Source organism: Podarcis liolepis (assembly GCF_965112155.1).
Source record: "Podarcis liolepis genome assembly, chromosome: 1".
In the NCBI taxonomy this organism is placed as follows: domain Eukaryota; kingdom Metazoa; phylum Chordata; class Lepidosauria; order Squamata; family Lacertidae; genus Podarcis; species Podarcis liolepis.
The window spans coordinates 70,386,823-70,396,640 of NC_139554.1; the positions used below are offsets into that span (position 1 = coordinate 70,386,823).

Consider the following 9,818-nt stretch of genomic DNA (forward strand, 5'->3'; position numbering starts at 1 on the left):
AGTGGAATTCAAACAGTGGTTGCACTGCGACATTTATTGCAGCTATATTTCAATATGGGTCTGCAACAGTCTAGCAGTGCCTGCAGGCATGATCCTGTTTCATCCAAAGCAAGTCCTATTCAGTGCCGTGGGACTTGATCCCTAAGAAAGTGTGCAGCCTTTTCAGTGCTACAGAGTTAATTATTAGCTATAATATTATGAATTATTATATTATTATTTGTATTAGTTTTATTATTGTTCCTTGCTACACCCATGCGGTTGCACACCAACAGGAGAGAAGACAACAAATGTTTTATTGTCATGCTTGCTGCACTCTGCCTGCTTGAAATTAATGAGGAGAAGTGGATTTCCCCAGGTGCCCATTCCTGCTGCCACCACCGAGTTCCTTTCTGCATCCATGGAGAGCAAGCTGTGGCTGGGCAGTCTTGGAAATGAGTATGAAAGGGACTGCAATAGTGCAGACACTGCTGGTTGCTTTGACTGGGCTGTTCCCACACTGAGGGGCAAAGGCTGGAAAGAACACAGACAGGGCTCTCTCCCTGAACATCAGCTACAGCCAACGGTGACTAGATGAGCTAACGCTAAGATAGGCAGAAGTGGACACTGCCAGTGCCAGATTTACATATAAGCTAAACAAGCTATAGCTTTTTTAAAAAAATAAATTTTTATTGAATTTTCACAATTTATATTAACACAAACAATACACAATACACAATACACAATACCAACATACAGACACAAAAAAGACAAAAGCAAACATACATATATAATTTCATATCCAATTTTCTTAAAACTTATTTCGCTGACTTCCCCATACCTCCCCTTTCTGCATTCCAGTTTCCAAATTTGTTTCAGCAAATCCTTCCCCTTAATTTCATCTAATTGTTTCCTTTCCTTTCCTTTTACTTAAACTTTTTCAGTTGTAATCCCTTACTTTCTATAACCACAACATTTTGACACTCATTAACTTTACAATATTTCTTAAGGTAAATTTTAAATTTCTTCCAATCTTCTTCCGCTGTCTAAACAAGCTATAGCTTAGGGCCCCACTCTCATGGGGGCCCCAAAAAACGTAAAAGGAAAAAAACCTGGATGTACATTTACAAGATATAAGATAAAAAAACAAATAAAACAAAACCTACACACAGCAACAGTGTTTTGTGTTGTGTAGGCTCCTGTGATGTAAGTAATGGGCTCCACCTGCTAGCCTGCTCCCTAAAATATCACTGGTTTGCTCATTTCTATATCAATTACTTTGATAAAATACATATTGTGTTATGTGCAAATGGCTTTAGATACCTATTAGGTCCATAAATTACCATATAGCATATATTCAACACAAAAAACGGTGACAATTTGTTGTTGACAAAGGACAGCTGGACATCTAAAGGGCCCCATTACCTTCAGTAGCTTAGGGCCTCATCAAACCTAAATCCGGCCCTGGACGCTGCACAAGGTGAGACCTGGTGGGTGCAAAAGTTTCCATGGTACCTGCGCAATGAGATTCTTGCTGCCTCCTCCACCTCTTGACTCCAGGAACTTGCTGCTCCCAAAGATGAGATGGGGAAGGCCCCCCAGAAGTGATCATCTCCCATCAATTGTAACCACTGTCATGTGTCGTAGGGTTGGCTGTGAGGAAAAATAACCCTCGAATAAGATTAGCCACCTTTGCAATAGAGGGTGTCAACAAAATCTGCAAATGCAGCCTGTCTGAATTGGTGGCCAGCCAACATTTTCAGATGCGGTGGGGACCTGAACAGGCACGATAATAGTGTGATGACAAAATGAGGGTTGTGTTAGTGCTCTCTGCACCAAATAAGGAGAAAATCTTGTCAATCAGCAGAACTTCATTAATATTTTGTTCTGTGTATCATTTCAATTCACACCCTAAGGCTCTCTTTAGCCTCCTATGCCAACTTAAAGCTTCTGTTATTGGTCTCAGCACCTTTGTTGAAAATGGCTGCTAAATAAAACAATCGGAAGTTGATGTGTGCAACAGTTAGATTCATCTCTAAGATTTCCAGTACAATGGATGTCATACTGAAGGTGCCTGAAGTATCTCAGTGATAAATCTGCTGAAACAGAATTGTTATATAAGAGCAAGCTGTAAGAATCTAATGTAGAAACTCAAATAAAGGCCCTGTTTTTCTATCTGAACTCTTCTGATCACACACTTAAATATGCCTCTCTCTCTCTCTCTCTCGTATCTGAAAGAGAAAAGAGCTTTCCTCAAATCTATTTTAAAAATCCATGTTATGAACAGATGCTAAGTGAACCACCCCACCACCTCCTCCTTTTCCTCCCGTATACTTCCAATGTATTGCTCTTACTCTGGATTCACCCCAGAAATAGGGATTTGATGCATATTTGAGGACCACATGCAGCTTTGTATCATGACTATCATACACAGTACAGGACAAGACGTGAGCGTATTCATGCATTTCAGCAACAAAATGTATTTCACTGTTTGCTCAGGAGAGATAAAAAATACTGTGCCAAGAAAATAGTAATAATACTATTTATGCACTACAGATAAATAACTTTTGCAGGCAGTACTAACCAAGGGGAATCTGAATGGCTATCTTATTCAACATGGCTCAGAATAGGAGGAGGTATGAGACTGTCCTAGCTAGGCTGTCCTTTTTCTCAATTCGAATCAAAGTTGGCTTTGTGGGTGTGTGCATCAAAATCGAGTATGTTATAAGATGGGTATGGGTATGCTATAAGATGGTTATGGATCATGGCCAATGTCAACCCATGTTGTTATCATCACTATTAAGAGGAGAAGGATACACTGTAAAACCAGCAGAGGGCATATCAACTAATCCCTTCTCTCCAAAGCATTGGGAGCATGTTCAGTGACTTGCTTCTCTGAGAAAGTTGCAGAAGTCAGCCAAGAAGAGATACGGCATCCAAGAATTAAGTAGGCTGTAGGCTATGAAAGCACAAGCCGCAAGAAATGCCAGATTTTAAGGAATAATAATAATAATAATTTATTTATACCCTGCCCATCTGGCTGGGTTTCCCCAGCCACTCTGGGCAGCTCCCAACAGAATATTAAAACACGATAAAACATTAAACATTAAAAACTTCCCTAAACAGGGCTGCCTTCAGATATCTTCTAAAAGTCAAATGGTTGTTTATTTCCTTCACATCTGATGGGAGGGCGTTCCAGAGGGCAGGCGCCACTACCAAGAAGGCCCCCTGCCTGGTTCCCTGTAACCTCACTTCTCACAATGAGGGAACCGCCAGAAAGCCCTTGGCTCTGGACCTCAGTGTTCGGACTGAATGACAGGAGTGGAGACGCTCCTTCAGGTATACTGGTCCGAGGCCATGCTATCATGTCATTACTGCTTCATGTAGGATCCAAGGCAATAGAAACATGTTCCCTAACTAAGGCTGCCGAGCTTTTGTTAAGCCACCAGCCACCTCCAAAAAGTGAGTTTTCCATTGTTGATACTTAGTCCATATTTATTGTGTGTGAAGATTTGTCTGTTTTCACTTCAGTGCAGCTTTCAGCACCTTAACACTGTGCCAGCAACAATTCTCAGGTGTATTTAGCGCAAATAATTCAGCTGAGATGCACACAGCAGAAGCCTCAAATCAGCCCTCAGGCTTGGTAAACAACTAGTGCAAACAGGTTTCATTAACGCTTCTCCCCACAATGACACTAACCTCTGTTCGCTGAGAACAATGCAATTTGGATCTGAGAATGGAAACAGCGGCAGCCTAGCCTCCCCTTTGCCTATTACCTGCAGACACTTAGTTGCTTGCAAGAAGTGGGTTGAAATTACTACAATTTGGACTAAATGTGCAGAGAGTGTCGAGGATGCTAATCTCACCTGTTTTCCTTAATGTGCTCCCCCAGAGCATTTACAGGTGTGTGCTGGGAAGGTGATTAAACTGATTTGTAATCCTTACAATGCTTTCCAAAGCAACTGATCGTCCTTTTTTTAAAAAAAATATATGATATGATTGCTAGTGATCAGTGGTGGAAACAAAAGCAAATGTAGATGGCAGGCAGGCAGAATTACAGAATTCACATCACAGAATTTGATATAATAATAGTAACTGCAGCAGCAGCAACAACAACCAGCAAATTCTGTTAATGAGAGTAACCTGGTTCAAAATTACATCAGATCATAGTTTAATAATAAATTATTATTATTAATACCTCACCCATCTGGCTGAGTTTCCCCAGCCACTCTGGGCGGCTCCCAATCGCGTGTTAAAAACAATACAACATTAAATATTGAAAACTTCCCTAAACATTTTAAAACAAACAATGATTAATGTGAACTAGCAGCATGCTGTTCAAAAATTCCCATGATACTCTTCTCCTACCCCTGCGTGCCATGGATGAACTATGCCACAGTTTGGCTTATATAATTTGAACACAGGCTCATGGGCTGTTTCCTCCAAACAAACCGTAACTCATAAAATCAAGGTTTATTCCTCACTGACCACCTGTGGGTTTTTTGGGAGGAAAACTGAAAGTCCAGGTTCAGAGGACATGACAAGCCAGCCTCTGGCTTGCTTTGTCTGCAGTGTGGCAGCGGAGTGAGGAAGAGATGCTGCAGGGACTTTTACACGCCGGCACATTGCTTGTTCTCATTAAATCATTGTTTTAAACTATGGTTTAATGTGACATGCGACCTAGGCCAGTGGCTTCGTTTCAGAGGATGGGGGGTAGAAGGCCAGAATGTGTTAGTGGTCCGCTAAACCTTTCACAAATGCAGTGTAGCGTCCCAACGTTTTGGGGTTTGTTATCTGGTAGGGCAAAGGGAGAGAATCTCAAACCTGTGGGCATGAAACATCCCTCCAGGCCTCTCTTTACAACCCACCGTGGTTGTCACTGGCTTGCCTCACTGGCACCCTCCTCAAATGCTTTTTCTATGCCTGGAAATGGTCCCTGAACTCTTGATAATGCCTCTTTTTTCCTGGAGGGAGGATGGGGAGATGTGGTGTGTGAGAGGAGTCCAGCAACATCCAGAGGGCTCGTCCCTATTTTCCCACAAGCAAATCATCCCATTGTTTTACAGCTTCCTCGCCTACTTCCAATTTTGACAATTTATGCCCTACAACTCAGGCGTCTGTTGTATGAGGGCACACGCTGGTGACAGCACAAAAGGGACTAGTTGCCCCTTTACAATTTGCTTAACTGCAAAACGATGCAAAGATGTAGAAGTAAGAAAATATGCAGATCTGCCAACTCCCCACTGCTCTGAGCGCTATCTTAAGCCGCCGGCCCCTGTGACTACTTGGAAATCTAACATTTTTAATCCACTGAGCCTGCCAAGCAGTTTTTTGGGGGGGAGTGCAGAGGGCTGTTGTGAAAAGAGGGAATCTGCAAAAATAAGCTTTGCTAAAAGATGAGCTGCTTCTTAGTTCATGTATGTGACACAGCAAGCATGAAATCACCCAACTGCTGTGCTCCTTTAACTATGATCCAAGACACGTACAGTGGTATCTCGGGTTACATACGCTTCAGATTACATACGCTTCAGGTTACAGACTCCGCTAACCCAGAAATAGTGCTTCAGGTTAAGAACTTTGCTTCAGGATGAGAATAGAAATCGTGCTCCGGCGGCGCGATTGGCAGCAGGAGGCCCCATTAGCTAAAGTAGTGCTTCAGGTTAAGAACAGTTTCAGGTTAAGTACAGACCTCTGGAACGAATTAAGTACTTAACCCCAGGCACCACTGTATTTGCTTTTCTCAGTGTACATTTGGGGATGCAGGCAGCTGCCTTAAACTAGATCAGACAACTGGACAATCTAGCCACTCTGACTGGCAGTGACTCTCCAGGTTTTCAGGTAGGTGACATTCAGAGCCCTGTCTATGGGGGATTGAACCATAGCTGTCAACCTTTCCCTTTTTTTAAGGGAAATTCCCTTATTCCAAATAGGAATTTCCCTTAAAAAAAGGGAAACGTTGACAGCTATGGATTGAACCTGGGACCTTCTGTATGCAAAATACATGCCCTTCCATTGAGCTACAGCCCTGTTTCACAACGTAGGTTTTGAATAAGAGACTGTCTGGGTCTGCTCCCTTTTACAGCTCACTGTTTCTCAGACTAACCTGCCGCATGGGCATAAAGCACTCAAAGCTTTCTGAAGCAAGCACAATGTAAGAAACATCTGAGTCGATGTGGTTGCTGGTTTTCTCTCTTCCTCACACACACAGAGTGCAATTTGCTTTCCTGCTTTGATCACACAACAGGAGGATGAGAGACCTTGCAGGCAAATTCTGAACATGCCTAATTGGGAGTTGAACCCCACTGTGGCTTACTTCTAAGGCCTGTTTTCTCACATTTCGGAAGTAGCTTCATCATGCCAATCCAGTATCATTAGAGCCAGACAACCCTGTAAAAGAGACCAAACTTATGGTTACTTCCTACATCAGCATCAATCCATGTTAATTATCAACACCCTTAACTAACAAATCTCTCTTGTGTGTGTGTTTTAAAAAACCCAGTGCAAAACAGAATCTAGAGTAGGTTCTAGAAATTTCTCTAAAAGTGTGAAGTTATAAAGGTAAAGGTAAAGGGACCCCTGACCATTAGGTCCAGTCGTGACCGACTCTGGGGTTGCGGCGCTCATCTCGCTTTATTGGCCGAGGGAGCTGGCGTACAGCTTCCGGCTCGTGTGGCCAGCATGACTAAGCCGCTTCTGGAGAACCAGAGCAGCGCATGGAAACGCCGTTTACCTTCCCGCCGGAGCGGTACCTATTTATCTACTTGCACTTTGACGTGCTTTCAAACTGCTAGGTTGGCAGAAGCAGGGACCGAGCAACGGGAGCTCACCCCGTCGCAGGGATTCAAACCACAGACCTTCTGATCGGCAAGTCCTAGGCTCTGTGAAGTTATAGATAGTGCATTAACACCACCAGTGGAATCAGTGTTGCTGTGTTTTTTCATACTACATGACACAGATTTTTATTATTTTCAGCTCCTGCCTGTTAGGAAGTAAAATCATTCTTGTGCTTCTTTCATTCTCAAGCCCTACCCAGTTCTGCAGAGCTCTTCCCTGGAGGCTCTCCTTGATTCAGTACTCAATGCTAAAAAGATTTCAAAACTGGAAAAATCACATACATATCAAGCTTGATGCTGGTGCCCCAAATTCACCCGATGTCCACATAATGTGCTTAAAGAAAAAATGCTGTTTTCAGACAAATTTGTCGAAAGGAAATGACTGATGGGGACCAACCCTCTTACGGATGACCTCAAATATTTGCTTGTATCAGAGCGACTCTGAAGTGTGAACATTTCAGCAAAATGAGGAGAAACAAAATACTGTATTACAGTATTTCACTCTGAAGTCTAAGACTGGAAGCTGTTGACACAAGAAATAGAAAGCTGACAGGGGTCTCTACACAATGGCTACATTCACACCTTGCCTTTAAAACACTGTAATACCACTTTAAACAGTCATGCACAAAGATTCCTGGAAGCTGTAGTTTTAGATGCTGAGAGTTGTTAGGGGACCCTTATTTCTCTCACACAATTACAGTTCTCAGAGTGGTTTAACAATCAATCCCTCTTCACAAGGAACTTTGGGAATTGTAGCTCTGTGAGGGGAATATTGGTACTGTAACAGCTCTCTGTATGCTTAACAAACTACAGCTCCCATAATTCTTTGGGGGGGGAGCCATGACTGGTTAAAGTGATATCATAGTGCTACAAAGGTGAATGTGGGCAATGTGATTTCCATATGGGTGGTATTTTCAAGCCACTGCCTCTCTCAATAGTCTGAGATGATGGAAGCTATAGCCCAGCAACATCTGGAGGGCCACAGATTCCTTGTCCTTGTCCTGGAAATGCACTATAACAGCCTTCTCCAATGGGGAGCCCTTCAGAGGTTTTGGACTACAACTCTCATCAGCCCCAGTGAACACTGACTATAGTTTCCCCTGTCCTAGACCATTGGCCAAGCTGCCTGGGACTGATGCGAGTTGCAGTCCAACAACAATCGAAGGGCCACATGTTCCTCATCCCTGCTTTTTTCTAAAAAATAAATAAATTTTATAAATTACATTTCAAAATATTCATTTAAACAACCTTAAATCAATGACTTCCCTTCTTCTGCTTCCATGGTTCATTTTGCATACCATACATTCCTGCATATTTTACATGAACTAAACCATTCAGTAATCTTTTATTACATCCATCAAACCTTATTTGCACTGTTGAATTTATCTTAATGATACCAGCATTTTTAAATAACCACAATTTTCACCTATATATTCAGTAGACATTTTCCAGTCTTCTTTGAATGTGCATTCTTCTTGTTCTCTTATTCTACAAGTTAAGACTGCATGCTGTGTGTATTCCATCAGTTTAAGTTGCCATTCTTCTTTGTTTGGGACCTCGCTCGTTTTCCATTTTTGGGCTAACAAAACACGAGCCATGGTGGTAACGTACATAAATAGCCTTTTCTGCCACCGGAGAATTTCCCTCTAAATTATCCCCAACCAAAAGGATTCTGGGTTTTTTGGAAATATCCTCTTAAACATTTTTTTCAATTCATTATATATCATATCCCAATATTCTTTTACCCTTTTACAAGTCCAACCTCATCCCTGCTTTAATACAAAGCCTTGTTGATGGCTTCGCTAACAGCAAATACCAAACCAGTTGTATCTTGAACTGCAATAGGCTTCATCCCAGGCTAACAGATAGCTCTGTATTTGTCTCAGTCCTGACAAACCTTTCCATTACTGTTGCCTAGAAGAGCAAACATGCCACTTAGGCAAAAACTGATGAAATCATGGCTAGAGAAAGGAACCTCGCTGAGCAACTTTGGGTTTGGGGTAGAATTCCTAACAAGAGGTGGAAGATAAAGGCAGATGTGGCTGGAAAACCATGCTCTTCACATCAGTTGCCTTACCATAGAACAAAATAATGTGATGTTCCTTCCATAGATATACAGGGTGATATCAAAGTAGACTAACTGGGCTTACTCTATATGATTAATGTTGGCTGTTACCCAAAATACAGGTGGATGCTTGGAACATTTGTTGATTTGGTCTAATCACAATTTAGGTATCCTTGTATCTGCTTAGAATAGCTTCTGGTCCCAATTTTGTGGTTATCTTAATGGTGTCACAGAGGCAATTAATAATACTTCTTGACAAATAATAATAATAATTTTATCATTTATACCCTGCTCATAAGGGTTAATCACCCTCACTGACAGGGATTCCCCCCCCACACACACCAATATTTATATACAGTGCAATCGTAATAAAACCTCAAAATAGTTTAAGAGTGAAACAATGACATTATCAATGAAAAAGTACTTCAAACGTTCAAAAAGTAACTGAAATAAGGTAAATCCAGATTAAAACTGCTTCTAGATGCAAGAGAGGACTGCAGAAAAGAATATATATCAACCCGCAGTGCCAAACAGAAACAAGGAAAAACAATGGCACCTTTAAAAGATGAAATGGATCTCCCTTCCCTCTTCCAGGCAACAGGGGCTTTGCTTTTAATGTAACTGTATTTAGCAGACAGCCTATATACAGTACTGTACTTCCTTGCCAGCTTGCACCTCCCCTCTCCCACTCTTTGCTTGCTGAAACCAGAAATATTCAGCCAGATTTGAAGCGCATCCAAGCTCGTTCTCAACTATGTAATTATTAAGCGAAAATTCTGCTGCCTGCAGTATGTTCAAGGCCCCCTCTGCTGGACAAACTGTTGATTCAGCTGTCAACAGTTAAAGAAAACAATTGAGTCAGAGTTCCTGGCACACTCAACAATGCAAAGAATGCTGTATCTAAGCAGGAAGACAAAGGAGGCTGTGATAGAGGGAACCTAATA

The 9,818-nt window shown here is 41.9% G+C and overlaps 1 long non-coding RNA gene across 1 annotated transcript; it reads right to left on the reverse strand.

Moving 5' to 3' along the window:
* Positions 1 to 1,588: 1,588 nt before the first annotated feature.
* On the reverse strand, positions 1,589 to 9,483 carry LOC310695232. The gene is made up of 3 exons (XR_014519990.1): positions 9,431 to 9,483; positions 6,290 to 6,363; positions 1,589 to 1,629 (listed from the first exon to the last, which is right to left on the reverse strand). It is a non-coding gene; the product is annotated as an uncharacterized lncRNA (long non-coding RNA).
* Positions 9,484 to 9,818: the final 335 nt, after the last annotated feature.